This window comes from Symphalangus syndactylus, chromosome 4 (genome assembly GCF_028878055.3).
Source record: "Symphalangus syndactylus isolate Jambi chromosome 4, NHGRI_mSymSyn1-v2.1_pri, whole genome shotgun sequence".
NCBI classification, from domain to species: domain Eukaryota; kingdom Metazoa; phylum Chordata; class Mammalia; order Primates; family Hylobatidae; genus Symphalangus; species Symphalangus syndactylus.
The window spans coordinates 5,169,030-5,185,673 of NC_072426.2; positions in this window are offsets into that span (position 1 = coordinate 5,169,030).

The window sequence follows — 16,644 nt, forward strand, 5'->3', positions numbered from 1 at the left end:
TTAAACTATACTTTTGATTGAGCAGATCTGAACACTCTTTCTGTAGAAAATGCAACTGGACATTTGGAGCGCTAAGAGGGTAGTAGTGGAAAAAGGAATATATTCAAATATTAACTACACAGAAGCATTCTGTGAAAATTCTTTCTGATCTGAGCATTCAGCTAACAGAGTTAAACCATACTTTTGATTGAGCAGTTTTGAAACATTCTGTCTGTAGAAAATGCAACTGGACATTCGTAGCGCTAAGTGGGTAATAGTGGAAAAAAAAATATGTTCAAATATAAACTACACAGAAACATTGTATGAAACTTCTTTCTGTTCTGTGCATTCAACTAACAGAGTTGAACCTTACTTTTGATTGAGCCGTTCTGAAACACTCTTTCCGTAGAAACTGCAATTGGACATTCTGAGCGCTAAGAGGCCTATATTGGGAAACATAATATCTTCAAATAAAAACTACACAGAAGCATTGTGTGAAACTTATTTCTGATATGTGCATTCAGCTAACAGAGTTAAACCATACTTTTGATTGCGCAGTTCCGAACACTCTTTCTGTAGAAAATGCAAGTGGACATTCGGAGCGCTAAGAGGGTAATAGTGGAACAAGGAATATATTCAATATAAACTACACAGTAGCATTCTGTGAAACTTTTTTCTGTTCTGTGCATTCAACTAACAGAGTTGAACATTACTTTTGATTGAGCCGTTCTGAAACACTCTTTCTGTAGAAACTGCAATTGGACATTCTAAGCGCTAAGAGGCCTACATTGGGAAAAATAATATCTTCAAATAAAAACTACACAGATAAATTCTCTGAAACTTATTTCTGGTCTGTAAATTCAGTTAACAGAGCTAAACCATATTTTTGATTGAGCAGTTATGAAACACGCTTTTTGTAGAAAATGCAAGTGGACATTCGGAGCGCTAAGATTTTAATAGAGGAAAAAGGAATATCTCCAATTAAAAACTACACAGAAGCATTCTCTGAAACCCCTTTCTGTTCTGCGCATTCAACTAACACAGTTGAGCCTTACTTTCGAAGGAGCAGTTCTGAGACACTCTTTGTGTAGAAACTGCCAGTGGATATTCGGAGCGCTAAGTGGGTAACAGTCCAAAAAGGAGTATCTTCAACTAAATACTACACAGAAGCATTCTGTGAAACTTCTTTCTGTTCTGTGCATTCAACTAAGAGAGTTGAACCTGACATTTGATTGAGGCGTTCTGAAACACTCTTTCTGTAGAAACTGCAATTGGACATTCTGAGCGCTAAAAGGCCTATATTGGGAAAAAGAATATCTACAAATAAAAACTACACAGAAGCATTCTGTGAAACTTCTTTCTGTTCTGTTCATTCAACTAAAAGAGTTGAACCTTAGTTTTGATTGAGCCGTTCTGAATCACTCTTTCTGTAGAAAATGCAAGTGGAGATTCGGAGCGCTAAGAGGGTAATAGTGGAAAAAGGAATGTCTTCAAATATAAACTACACAGAATCATTCTGTGAAACTTCTTTCTGATCTGTGCATTCAGCTAACAGAGTTAAACTATACATTTGATTGAGCAGATCTGAACACTCTTTCTGTAGAAAATGCAACTGGACATTTGGAGCGCTAAGAGGGTAGTAGTGGAAAAAGGAATATATTCAAATATAAACTACACAGAAGCATTCTGTGAAACTTCTTTCTGATCTGAGCATTCAGCTAACAGAGTTAAACCATACTTTTGATTGAGCAGTTTTGAAACACTCTGTCTGTAGAAAATGCAACTGGACATTCGTAGCGCTATGTGGGTAATAGTGGAAAAAATAATATGTTCAAATATAAACTACACAGAAACATTGTATGAAACTTCTTTCTGTTCTGTGCATTCAGCTAACAGAGTTGAACCTTACTTTTGATTGAGCCGTTCTGAAATTCTCTTTCTGTAGAAACTGCAATTGGACATTCTGAGCGCTAAGAGGCCTATATTGGGAAAAATAATATCTTCAAATAAAAACTACACAGAAGCATTGTGTGAAACTTATTTCTGATATGTGCATTCAGCTAACAGAGTTAAAGCATACTTTTGATTGCGTTGTTCCGAACATTCTTTCTGTAGAAAATGCAAGTGGACATTCGAGGCGCTAAGAGGGTAATAGTGGAAAAAGGAATATATTCAAATATAAACTACACAGTAGCATTCTGTGAAACTTCTTTCTGTTCTGTGCTTTCAACTAACAGAGTTGAACCTTACTTTTGATTGAGCCGTTCTGAAATACTCTTTCTGTAGAAACTGCAATTGGACATTCTAAGCGCTAAGAGGCCTACATTGGGAAAAAGAATATCTTCAAATAAAAACTACACAGATACATTCTCTGAAACTTATTTCTGATCTGTAAATTCAGTTAACAGAACTAAACCATATTTTTGATTGAGCCGTTATGAAACACGCTTTTTGCAGAAAATGCAAGTGGACATTCGGAGCACTAAGATTGTAATAGAGGAAAAAGGAATATCTCCAATTAAAAACTACACAGAAGCATTCTCTGAAACCCCTTTCTGTTCTGCGCATTCAACTAACAGAGTTGAGCATTACTTTCGAAGGAGCAGTTCTGAGACACTCTTTGTGTAGAAACTGCCAGTGGATATTCGGAGCGCTAAGCGGGTAATAGTCCAAAAAGGAGTATCTACAACTAAATACTACACAGAAGCATTCTGTGAAACTTCTTTCTGTTCTGTGCATTCAACTAAGAGAGTTGAACCTGACGTTTGATTGAGGCGTTCTGAAACACTCTTTCTGTAGAAACAGCAATTGGACATTCTGAGCGCTAAGAGGCCTATATTGGGAATAATAATATCTTCAAATAAAAACTACACAGAAGCATTGTTTGAAACTTATTTCTGATATGTGCATTCAGCTAACAGAGTTAAACCATACTTTTGATTGCGCAGTTCAGAACACTGTTTCTGTAGAAAATGCAAGTGGACATTCGGAGCGCTAAGAGGGTAATAGTGGAAAAAGGAATATATTCAAATATAAACTACACAGAAGCATTCTGTGAAACTTCTTTCTGTTCTGTGCATTCAACTACCAGGGTTGAACCTTAACTTAGATTGAGCCGTTCTGAAACACTCTTTCTGTAGAAACTGCAATTGGACATTCTGAGCGCTAAGTGGCCTATATTGGGAAAAAGTATATCTACAAATAAAAACTACACAGAAGCATTCTGTGAAACTCCTTTCTGTTCTGTTCATTCAACCAAAAGAGTTGAACCTTAATTTTGATTGATCCGTTCTGAAACACTCTTTCTGTAGAAAATGCAAGTGGAGATTCGGAGCGCTAAGAGGGTAATAGTGGAAAAAGTAATGTCTTCAAATATAAACTACACAGAATCATTCTGTGAAACTTCTTTCTGATCTGTGCATTCAGCTAACAGAGTTAAACTATACTTTTGATTGAGCAGATCTGAACACTCTTTCTGTAGAAAATGCAACTGGACATTTGGAGCGCTAAGAGGGTAGTAGTGGAAAAAGGAATATATTCAAATATAAACTACACAGAAGCATTCTGTGAAACTTCTTTCTGATCTGAGCATTCAGCTAACAGAGTTAAACCATACTTTTGATTGAGCAGTTTTGAAACACTCTGTCTGTAGAAAATGCAACTGGACATTCTTAGCGCTAAGTGGGTAATAGTGGAAAAAAGAATATGTTCAAATATAAACTACACAGAAGCATTGTATGAAACTTCTTTCTGTTCTGTGCATTCAACTAACAGAGTTGAACCTTACTTTTGATTGAGCCGTTCTGAAACACTCTTTCCGTAGAAACTGCAATTGGACATTCTGAGCGCTAAGAGGCATATATTGGGAAAAATAATATCTTCAAATAAAAACTACACAGAAGCATTGTGTGAAACTTATTTCTGATATGTGCATTCAGCTAACAGAGTTAAACCATACTTTTGATTGCGCAGTTCCGAACACTCTTTCTGTAGAAAATGCAAGTGGACATTCGGAGCGCTAAGAGGGTAATAGTGGAAAAAGGAATATATTCAAATATAAACTACACAGAAGCATTCTGTGAAACTTCTTTCTGTTCTGTGCATTCAACTACCAGGGTTGAACCTTACTTTTGATTGAGCCGTTCTGAAACACTCTTTCTGTAGAAACTGCAATTGGACATTCTGAGCGCTAAGAGGCCTATATTGGGAAAAAGAATATCTACAAATAAAAACTACACAGAAGCATTCTGTGATACTTCTTTCTGTTCTCTTCATTCAAATAAAAGAGTTGAACCTTAGTTTTGATTGATCCGTTCTGAAACACTCTTTCTGTAGAAAATGCAAGTGGAGATTCGGAGCGCTAAGAGGGTAATAGTGGAAAAAGGAATATCTTCAAATATAAACTACACAGAATCATTCTGTGAAACTTCTTTCTGATCTGTGCATTAAGCTAACAGATTTAAACTATACTTTTGATTGAGCAGATCTGAACACTCTTTCTGTAGAAAATGCAACTGGACATTTGGAGCGCTAAGAGGGTAGTAGTGGAAAAAGGAATATATTCAAATATAAACTACACAGAAGCATTCTGTGAAACTTCTTTCTGATCTGAGCATTCAGCTAACAGAGTTAAACCATAATTTTGATTGAGCAGTTTTGAAACACTCTGTCTGTAGAAAATGCAACTGGACATTCGTAGCGCTAAGTGCGTAATAGTGGAAAAAAGAATATGTTCAAATATAAACTACACAGAAGTATTGTATGAAACTTCTTTCTGTTCTGTGCATTCAACTAACAGAGTTGAACCTTACTTTTGATTGAGCCGTTCTGAAACACTCTTTCCGTAGAAACTGCAATTGGACATTCTGAGCGCTAAGAGGCCTATATTGGGAAAAATAATATCTTCAAATAAAAACTACACAGAAGCATTGTGTGAAACTTATTTCTGATATGTGCATTCAGCTAACAGAGTTAAACCATACTTTTGATTGCGCAGTTCCGAACAATCTTTCTGTAGAAAATGCAAGTGGACATTCGGAGCGCTAAGAGGGTAATAGTGGAAAAAGGAATATATTCAAATATAAACTACACAGTAGCATTCTGTGAAACTTCTTTCTGTTCTGTGCATTCAACTAACAGAGTTGAACCTTACTTTTGATTGAGCCGTTCTGAAACACTCTTTCTGTAGAAACTGCAATTGGACATTCTAAGCGCTAAGAGGCCTACATTGGGAAAAAGAATATCTTCAAATAAATCTACACAGATACATTCTCTGAAACTTATTTCTGATCTGTAAATTCAGTTAACAGAGCTAAACCATATTTTTGATTGAGCAGTTATGAAACACTCTTTTTGTAGAAAATGCAAGTGGACATTGGGAGCGCTAAGATTGTAATAGAGGAAAAAGGAATATCTCCAATTAAAAACTACACAGAAGCATTCTCTGAAACCCCTTTCTGTTCTCCGCATTCAACTAACAGAGTTGAGCCTTACTTTCGAAGGAGCAGTTCTGAAACACTCTTTGTGTAGAAACTGCCAGTGGATATTCGGAACGCTAAGTGGGTAATAGTCCAAAAAGGAGTATCTTCAACTAAATACTACACAGAAGCATTCTGTGAAACTTCTTTCTGTTCTGTGCATTCAACTAAGAGAGTTGAACCTGACATTTGATTGAGCCGTTCTGAAACACTCTTTCTGTAGAAACTGCAATTGGACATTCTGAGCGCTAAGAGGCATATATTGGGAATAATAATATCTTCAAATAAAAAGTACACAGAAGCATTGTTTGAAACTTAATTCCGATATGTGCATTCAGCTAACAGAGTTAAACCATACTTTTGGTTGCGCAGTTCAGAACACTCTTTCTGTAGAAAATGCAAGTGGACATTCGGAGAGTTAAGAGGGTAATAGTGGAAAAAGGAATATATTCAAATATAAACTACACAGAAGCATTCTGTGAAACTTCTTTCTTTTCTGTGCATTCAACTACCAGGGTTGAACCTTAATTTTGATTGAGCCGTTCTGAAACACTCTTTCTGTAAAAACTGCAATTGGACATTCTGAGCGCTAAGAGGCCTATATTGGGAAAAAGTATATCCACAAATAAAAACTACACAGAAGCATTCTGTGAAACTTATTTCGATTCTGTTCATTCAACTAAGAGAGTTGAACCTTAGTTTTGATTGATCCGTTCTGAAACACTCCTTCTGTAGAAAATGCAAGTGGAGATTCGGAGCGCTAAGAGGGTAATAGTGGAAAAAGGAATGTCTTCAAATATAAACTACACAGAATCATTCTGTGAAACTTCTTTCTGATCTGTGCATTCAGCTAACAGAGTTAAACTATACTTTTGATTGAGCAGATCTGAACACTCTTTCTGTAGAAAATGCAACTGGACATTCGGAGCGCTAAGAGGGAAGTAGTGGAAAAAGGAATATATTCAAATATAAACTACAAAGAAGCATTCTGTGAAATTTCTTTCTGATCTGAGCATTCAGCTAACAGAGTTAAACCATACTTTTGATTGAGCAGTTTTGAAACACTCTGTCTGTAGAAAATGCAACTGGACATTCGTAGCGCTAAGTGGGTAATGGTGGAAAAAAGAATATGTTCAAATATAAACTACACAGAAGTATTGTATGAAACTTCTTTCTGTTCTGTGCATTCAACTAACAGAGTTGAACCTTACTTTTGATTGAGCCGTTCTGAAACACTCTTTCCGTAGAAACTGCAATTGGACATTCTGAGCGCTAAGAGGCCTATATTGGGAAAAATAATATCTTCAAATAAAAACTACACAGAAGCATTGTGTGAAACTTATTTCTGATATGTGCATTCAGCTAACAGAATTAAACCATACTTTTGATTGCGCAGTTCCGAACACTCTTTCTGTAGAAAATGCAAGTGGACATTCGGAGCGCGAAGAGGGTAATAGTGGAAAAAGGAATATATTCAAATATAAACTAAACAGTAGAATTCTGTGAAACTTCTTTCTGTTCTATGCATTCAACTAACAGAATTGAACCTTACTTTTGATTGAGCCGTTCTGAAACACTCTTTCTGTAGAAACTGCAATTGGACATTCTAAGCGCTAAGAGGCCTACATTGGGAAAAAGAATATCTTCAAATAAAAACTAAACAGATACATTCTCTGAAACTTATTTCTGATCTGTAAATTCAGTTAACAGAGCTAAACCATATTTTTGATTGAGCAGTTATGAAACACGCTTTTTGCAGAAAATGCAAGTGGACATTCGGAGCGCTAAGATTGTAATAGAGGAAAAATGAATATCTCCAATTAAAAACTACACGGAAGCATTCTCTGAAACCCCTTTCTGTTCTGCGCATTCAACTAACAGAGTTGAGCATTACTTTCGAAGGAGCAGTTCTGAGACACTCTTTGTGTAGAAACTGCCAGTGGATATTCGGAGCGCTAAGCGGGTAATAGTCCAAAAAGGAGTATCTACAACTAAATACTACACAGAAGCATTCTGTGAAACTTCTTTCTGTTCTGTGCATTCAACTAAGAGAGTTGAACCTGACGTTTGATTGAGGCGTTCTGAAACACTCTTTCTGTAGAAACTGCAATTGGACATTCTGAGCGCTAAGAGGCCTATATTGGGAATAATAATATCTTCAAATAAAAACTACACAGAAGCATTGTTTGAAACTTATTTCTGATATGTGCATTCAGCTAACAGAGTTAAACCATACTTTTGATTGCGCAGTTCAGAACACTGTTTCTGTAGAAAATGCAAGTGGACATTCGGAGCGCTAAGAGGGTAATAGTGGAAAAAGGAATATATTCAAATATAAACTACACAGAAGCATTCTGTGAAACTTCTTTCTGTTCTGTGCATTCAACTACCAGGGTTGAACCTTAACTTAGATTGAGCCGTTCTGAAACACTCTTTCTGTAGAAACTGCAATTGGACATTCTGAGCGCTAAGTGGCCTATATTGGGAAAAAGAATATCTACAAATAAAAACTACACAGAAGCATTCTGTGAAACTTCTTTCTGATCTGTTCATTCAACCAAAAGAGTTGAACCTTAATTTTGATTGATCCGTTCTGAAACACTCTTTCTGTAGAAAATGCAAGTGGAGATTCGGAGCGCTAAGAGGGTAATAGTGGAAAAAGGAATGTCTTCAAATATAAACTACACAGAATCATTCTGTGAAACTTCTTTCTGATCTGTGCATTCAGCTAACAGAGTTAAACTATACTTTTGATTGAGCAGATCTGACCACTCTTTCTGTAGAAAATGCAACTGGACATTTGGAGCGCTAAGAGGGTAGTAGTGGAAAAAGGAATATATTCAAATATAAACTACACAGAAGCATTCTGTGAAACTTCTTTCTGATCTGAGCATTCAGCTAACAGAGTTAAACCATACTTTTGATTGAGCAGTTTTGAAACACTCTGTCTGTAGAAAATGCAACTGGACATTCTTAGCGCTAAGTGGGTAATAGTGGAAAAAAGAATATGTTCAAATATAAACTACACAGAAGCATTGTATGAAACTTCTTTCTGTTCTGTGCATTCAACTAACAGAGTTGAACCTTTCTTTTGATTGAGCCGTTCTGAAACACTCTTTCCGTAGAAACTGCAATTGGACATTCTGAGCGCTAAGAGGCCTCTATTGGGAAAAATAATATCTTCAAATAAAAACTACACAGAAGCATTGTGTGAAACTTATTTCTGATATGTGCATTCAGCTAACAGAGTTAAACCATACTTTTGATTGCGCAGTTCCGAACACTCTTTCTGTAGAAAATGCAAGTGGACATTCGGAGCGCTAAGAGGGTAATAGTGGAAAAAGGAATATATTCAAATATAAACTACACAGAAGCATTCTGTGAAACTTCTTTCTGTTCTGTGCATTCAACTACGAGGGTTGAACCATACTTTTGATTGAGCCGTTCTGAAACACTCTTTCTGTAGAAACTGCAATTGGACATTCTAAGCGCTAAGAGGCCTACATTGGGAAAAAGAATATCTTCAAATAAAAACTACACAGATACATTCTCTGAAACTTATTTCTGATCTGTAAATTCAGTTAACAGAGCTAAACCATATTTTTGATTTAGCAGTTATGAAACACGCTTTTTGTAGAAAATTCAAGTGGACATTGGGATCGCTAAGATTGTAATAGAGGAAAAAGGAATATCTCCAATTAAAAACTACACAGAAGCATTCTCTGAAACCCCTTTCTTTTCTCCGCATTCAACTAACAGAGTTGAGCCTTACTTTCGAAGGAGCAGTTCTGAAACACTCTTTGTGTAGAAACTGCCAGTGGATATTCAGAGCGCTAAGTGGGTAATAGTCCAAAAAGGAGTATCTTCAACTAAATACTACACAGAAGCATTCTGTGAAACTTCTTTCTGTTCTGTGCACTCAACTAAGAGAGTTGAACCTGACATTTGATTGAGGCGTTCTGAAAAACTCTTTCTGTAGAAACTGCAATTGGACATTCTGAGCGCTAAGAGGCCTATATTGGGAATAATAATATCTTCAAATAAAAACTACACAGAAGCATTGTTTGAAACTTATTTCCGATATGTGCATTCAGCTAACAGAGTTAAAACATACTTTTGATTGCGCAGTTCAGAACACTCTTTCTGTAGAAAATGCAAGGGGACATTCGGAGCGCTAAGAGGGTAGTAGTGGAAAAAGGAATATATACAAATATAAACTACACAGAAGCATTCTGTGAAATTACTTTCCGTTCTGTGCATTCAACTACCAGGTTTGAACCTTAATTTTGATTGAGCCGTTCTGAAACACTCTTTCTGTAGAAACTGCAATTGGACATTCTGAGCGCTAAGAGGCCTATATTGGGAAAAAGAATATCTACAAATAAAAACTACACAGAAGCATTCCGTGAAACTACTTTCTGTTCTGTTCATTCAACTAAAAGAGTTGAACCTTAGTTTTGATTGAGCCGTTCTGAAACACTCTTTCTGTAGAAAATGCAAGTGGAGATTCGGAGCGCTAAGAGGGTAATAGTGGAAAAAGGAATGTCTTCAAATATAAACTACACAGAATCATTCTGTGAAACTTCTTTCTGATATGTGCATTCAGGTAACAGAGTTAAACCATACTTTTGATTGAGCAGATCTGAACACTCTTTCTGTAGAAAATGCAAGTGGAGATTCGGAGCGCTAAGAGGGTAATAGTGGAAAAAGGAATGTCTTCAAATATAAACTACACAGAATTATTCTGTGAAACTTCTTTCTGATCTGTGCATTCAGCTAACAGAGTTAAACTATACTTTTGATTGAGCAGATCTGAACACTCTTTCTGTAGAAAATGCAACTGGACATTTGGAGTGCTAAGAGGGTACTAGTGGAAAAAGGAATATATTCAAATATAAACTACACGGAAGCATTCTGTGAAACTTCTTTCTGATCTGAGCATTCAGCTAACAGAGTTAAACCATACTTTTGATTGAGCAGTTTTGAAACACTCTGTCTGTAGAAAATGCAACTGGACATTCGTAGCGCTAAGTGGGTAATGGTGGAAAAAAGAATATGTTCAAATATAAACTACACAGAAGTATTGTATGAAACTACTTTCTGTTCTGTGCATTCAACTAACAGAGTTGAACCTTACTTTTGATTGAGCCGTTCTGAAACACTCTTTCCGTAGAAACTGCAATTGGACATTCTGAGCGCTAAGAGGCCTATATTGGGAAAAATAATATCTTCAAATAAAAACTACACAGAAGCATTGTGTGAAACTTATTTCTGATATGTGCATTCAGCTAACAGAGTTAAACCATACTTTTGATTGCGCAGTTCCGAACACTCTTTCTGTAGAAAATGCAGGTGGACATTCGGAGCGCTAAGAGGGTAATAGTGGAAAAAGGAATATATTCAAATATAAACTACACAGAAGCATTCTGTGAAACTTCTTTCTGTTCTGTGCATTCAACTAACAGAGTTGAACCTTACTTTTGATTGAGCCGTTCTGAAACACTCTTTCTGTAGAAACTGCAATTGGACATTCTAAGCGCTAAGAGGCCTACATTGGGAAAAAGAATATCTTCAAATAAAAACTACACAGATACATTCTCTGAAACTTATTTCTGATCTGTAAATTCAGTTAACAGAGCTAAACCATATTTTTGATTGAGCAGTTATGAAACACTCTTTTTGTAGAAAATTCAAGTGGACATTGGGAGCGCTAAGATTGTAATAGAGGAAAAAGGAATATCTCCAATTAAAAACTACACAGAAGCATTCTCTGAAACCTCTTTCTGTTCTCCGCATTCAACTAACAGAGTTGAGCCTTACTTTCGAAGGAGCAGTTCTGAAACACTCTTTGTGTAGAAACTGCCAGTGGATATTCGGAGCGCTAAGTGGGTAATAGTCCAAAAAGGAGTATCTTCAACTAAATACTACACAGAAGCATTCTGTGAAACTTCTTTCTGTTCTGAGCATTCAACTAAGAGAGTTGAACCTGACATTTGATTGAGGCGTTCTGAAACACTCTTTCTGTAGAAACTGCAATTGGACATTCTGAGCGCTAAGAGGCCTATATTGGGAATAATAATATCTTCAAATAAAAACTACACAGAAGCATTGTTTGAATCTTATTTCCGATATGTGCATTCAGCTAACAGAGTTAAAACATACTTTTGATTGCGCAGTTCAGAACACTCTTTCTGTTGAAAATGCAAGTGGACATTCGGAGCGCTAAGAGGGTAGTAGTGGAAAAAGGAATATATTCAAATATAAACTACACAGAAGCATTCTGTGAAATTTCTTTCCATTCTGTGCATTCAACTACCAGGTTTGAATCTTAATTTTGATTGAGCCGTTCTGAAACACTCTTTTTGTAGAAACTGCAATTGGACATTCTGAGCGCTAAGAGGCCTATATTGGGAAAAAGAATATCTACATATAAAAACTACACAGAAGCATTCCGTGAAACTACTTTCTGTTCTGTTCATTCAACTAAAAGAGTTGAACCATAGTTTTGATTGAGCCGTTCTGAAACACCCTTTCTGTAGAAAATGCAAGTGGAGATACAGAGCGCTAAGTGGGTAATAGTGGAAAAAGGAATGTCTTCAAATATAAACTACACAGAATCATTCTGTGAAACTTCTTTCTCATCTGTGCATTCAGGTAACAGAGTTAAACCATACTTTTGTTTGAGCAGATCTGAACACTCTTTCTGTAGAAAATGCAAGTGGAGATTCGGAGCGCTAAGAGGGTAGTAGTGGAAAAAGGAATATATTCAAATATAAACTACACAGAAGCATTCTGTGAAATTTCTTTCCGTTCTGTGCATTCAACTACCAGGTTTGAACCTTAATTTTGATTGAGCCATTCTGAAACACTCTTTCTGTAGAAACTGCAATTGGACATTCTGAGCGCTAAGAGGCCTATATTGGGAAAAAGAATATCTACATATAAAAACTACACAGAAGCATTCCGTGAAACTAATTTCTGTTCTGTTCATTCAACTAAAAGAGTTGAACCTTAGTTTTGATTGAGCCGTTCTGAAACACTCTTTCTGTAGAAAATGCAAGTGGAAATTCAGAGCGCTAAGAGGGTAATAGTGGAAAAAGGAATGTCTTCAAATATAAACTACACAGAATCATTCTCTGAAACTTCTTTCTGATCTGTGCATTCAGGTAACAGAGTTAAACCATACTTTTGATTGAGCAGATCTGAACACTCTTTCTGTAGAAAATGCAAGTGGAGATTCGGAGCGCTAAGAGGGTAATAGTGGAAAAAGGAATATATTCAAATATAAACTACACAGTAGCATTCTGTGAAACTTATTTCGATTCTGTTCATTCAACTAAGAGAGTTGAACCTTAGTTTTTATTGATCCGTTCTGAAACACTCCTTCTGTAGAAAATGCAAGTGGAGATTCGGAGCGCTAAGAGGGTAATAGTGGAAAAAGTAATGTCTTCAAATATAAACTACACAGAAACATTCTGTGAAACTTCTTTCTGATCTGTGCATTCAGCTAACAGAGTTAAACTATACTTTTGATTGAGCAGATCTGAACACTCTTTCTGTAGAAAATGCAACTGGACATTCGGAGCGCTAAGAGGGTAGTAGTGGAAAAAGGAATATATTCAAATATAAACTACAAAGAAGCATTCTGTGAAACTTCTTTCTGATCTGAGCATTCAGCTAACAGAGTTAAACCATACTTTTGATTGAGCAGTTTTGAAACACTCTGTCTGTAGAAAATGCAACTGGACATTCGTAGCGCTAAGTGGGTAATGGTGGAAAAAAGAATATGTTCAAATATAAACTACACAGAAGTATTGTATGAAACTTCTTTCTCTTCTGTGCATTCAACTAACAGAGTTGAACCTTACTTTTGATTGAGCCGTTCTGAAACACTCTTTCCGTAGAAAGTGCAATTGGACATTCTGAGCGCTAAGAGGCCTATATTGGGAAAAATAATATCTTCAAATAAAAACTACACAGAAGCATTGTGTGAAACTTATTTCTGATATGTGCATTCAGCTAACAGAGTTAAACCATACTTTTGATTGCGCAGTTCCGAACACTCTTTCTGTATAAAATGCAAGTGGACATTCGGAGCGCTAAGAGGGTAATAGTGGAAAAAGGAATATATTCAAATATAAACTACACAGTAGCATTCTGTGAAACTTCTTTCTGTTCTATGCATTCAACTAACAGAATTGAACCTTACTTTTGATTGAGCCGTTCTGAAACACTCTTTCTGTAGAAACTGCAATTGGACATTCTAAGCGCTAAGAGGCCTACATTGGGAAAAAGAATATCTTCAAATAAAAACTAAACAGATACATTCTCTGAAACTTATTTCTGATCTGTAAATTCAGTTAACAGAGCTAAACCATATTTTTGATTGAGCAGTTATGAAACACTCTTTTTGTAGAAAATTCAAGTGGACATTGGGAGCGCTAAGATTGTAATAGAGGAAAAAGGAATATCTCCAATTAAAAACTACACAGAAGCATTCTCTGAAACCCCTTTCTGTTCTCCGCATTCAACTAACAGATTTGAGCCTTACTTTCGAAGGAGCATTTCTGAAACACTCTTTGTGTAGAAACTGCCAGTGGATATTCGGAGCGCTAAGTGGGTAATAGTCCAAAAAGTAGTATCTTCAACTAAATACTACACAGAAGCATTCTGTGAAACTTCTTTCTGTTCTGTGCATTCAACTAAGAGAGTTGAACCTGACATTTGATTGAGGCGTTTTGAAACACTCTTTCTGTAGAAACTGCAATTGGACATTCTGAGCGCTAAGAGGCCTATATTGGGAATAATAATATCTTCAAATAAAAACTACACAGAAGCATTGTTTGAATCTTATTTCCGATATGTGCATTCAGCTAACAGAGTTAAAACATACTTTTGATTGCGCAGTTCAGAACACTCTTTCTGTTGAAAATGCAAGTGGACATTCGGAGCGCTAAGAGGGTAGTAGTGGAAAAAGGAATATATTCAAATATAAACTACACAGAAGCATTCTGTGAAATTTCTTTCCGTTCTGTGCATTCAACTACCAGGTTTGAACCTTAATTTTGATTGAGCCGTTCTGAAACACTCTTTCTGTAGAAACTGCAATTGGACATTCTGAGCGCTAAGAGGCCTATATTGGGAAAAAGAATATCTACATATAAAAACTACACAGAAGCATTCCGTGAAACTACTTTCTGTTCTGTTCATTCAACTAAAAGAGTTGAACTTTAGTTTTGATTGAGCCGTTCTGAAACACTCTTTCTGTAGAAAATGCAAGTGGAGATTCAGAGCGCTAAGAGGGTAATAGTGGAAAAAGGAATGTCTTCAAATATAAACTACACAGAATCATTCTGTGAAACTTCTTTCTGATCTGTGCATTCAGCTAACAGAGTTAAACTATACTTTTGATTGAGCAGATCTGAACATTCTTTCTGTAGAAAATGCAACTGCACATTTGGAGCGCTAAGAGGGTAGTAGTGGAAAAAGGAATATATTCAAATATAAACTACACAGAAGCATTCTGTGAAACTTCTTTCTGATATGAGCATTCAGCTAACAGAGTTAAACCATACTTTTGATTGAGCAGTTTTGAAACACTCTGTCTGTAGAAAATGCAACTGGACATTCGTAGCGCTAAGTGGGTAATGGTGGAATAAATAATATGTTCAAATATAAACTACACAGAAGCATTGTATGAAACTTCTTTCTGTTCTGTGCCTTCAACTAACAGAGTTGAACCTTACTTTTGATTGAGCCTTTCTGAAACACTCTTTCTGTAGAAACTGCAATTGGACATTCTGAGCGCTAAGAGGCCTATATTGGGAAAAATAATATCTTCAAATAAAAACTACACAGAAGCATTGTGTGAAACTTATTTCTGATATGTGCATTCAGCTAACAGAGTTAAACCATACTTTTGATTGCGCAGTTCCGAACAATCTTTCTGTAGAAAATGCAAGTGGACATTCGGAGCGCTAAAAGGGTAATAGTGGAAAAAGGAATATATTCAAATATAAACTACACAGAAGCATTCTGTGAAACTTCTTTCTGTTCTGTGCATTCAACTAACAGTGTTGAACCTTACTTTTGATTGAGCCGTTCTGAAAAACTCTTTCTGTAGAAACTGCAATTGGACATTCTAAGCGCTAAGAGGCCTACATTGGGAAAAAGAATATCTTCAAATAAATCTACACAGATACATTCTCTGAAACTTATTTCTGATCTGTAAATTCAGTTAACAGAGCTAAACCATATTTTTGATTTAGCAGTTATGAAACACTCTTTTTGTAGAAAATGCAAGTGGACATTGGGAGCGCTAAGATTGTAATAGAGGAAAAAGGAATATCTCCAATTAAAAACTACACAGAAGCATTCTCTGAAACCCCTTTCTGTTCTCCGCATTCAACTAACAGAGTTGAGCCTTACTTTCGAAGGAGCAGTTCTGAAACACTCTTTGTGTAGAAACTGCCAGTGGATATTCGGAACGCTAAGTGGGTAATAGTCCAAAAAGGACTATCTTCAACTAAATACTACACAGAAGCATTCTGTGAAACTTCTTTCTGTTCTGTGCATTCAACTAAGAGAGTTGAACCTGACATTTGATTGAGCCGTTCTGAAACACTCTTTCTGTAGAAACTGCAATTGGACATTCTGAGCGCTAAGAGGCATATATTGGGAATAATAATATCTTCAAATAAAAACTACACAGAAGCATTGTGTGAAACTTATTTCTGATATGTGCATTCAGCTAACAGAGTTAAACCATACTTTTGATTGCGCAGTTCCGAACACTCTTTCTGTAGAAAATGCAAGTGGACATTCGGAGCGCTAAGAGGGTAATAGTGGAAAAAGGAACATATTCAAATATAAACTACACAGAAGCATTCTGTGAAACTTCTTTCTGTTCTGTGCATTCAACTAACAGAGTTGAACCTTACTTTTGATTGAGCCGTTCTGAAACACTCTTTCTGTAGAAACTGCAATTGGACATTCTAAGCGCTAAGAGGCCTACATTGGGAAAAAGAATACCTTCAAATAAAAACTACACAGATACAGTCTCTGAAACTTATTTCTGATCTGTAAATTCAGTTAACAGAGCTAAACCATATTTTTGATTGAGCAGTTATGAAACACTCTTTTTGTAGAAAATTCAAGTGGACATTGGGAGCGCTAAGATTGTAATAGA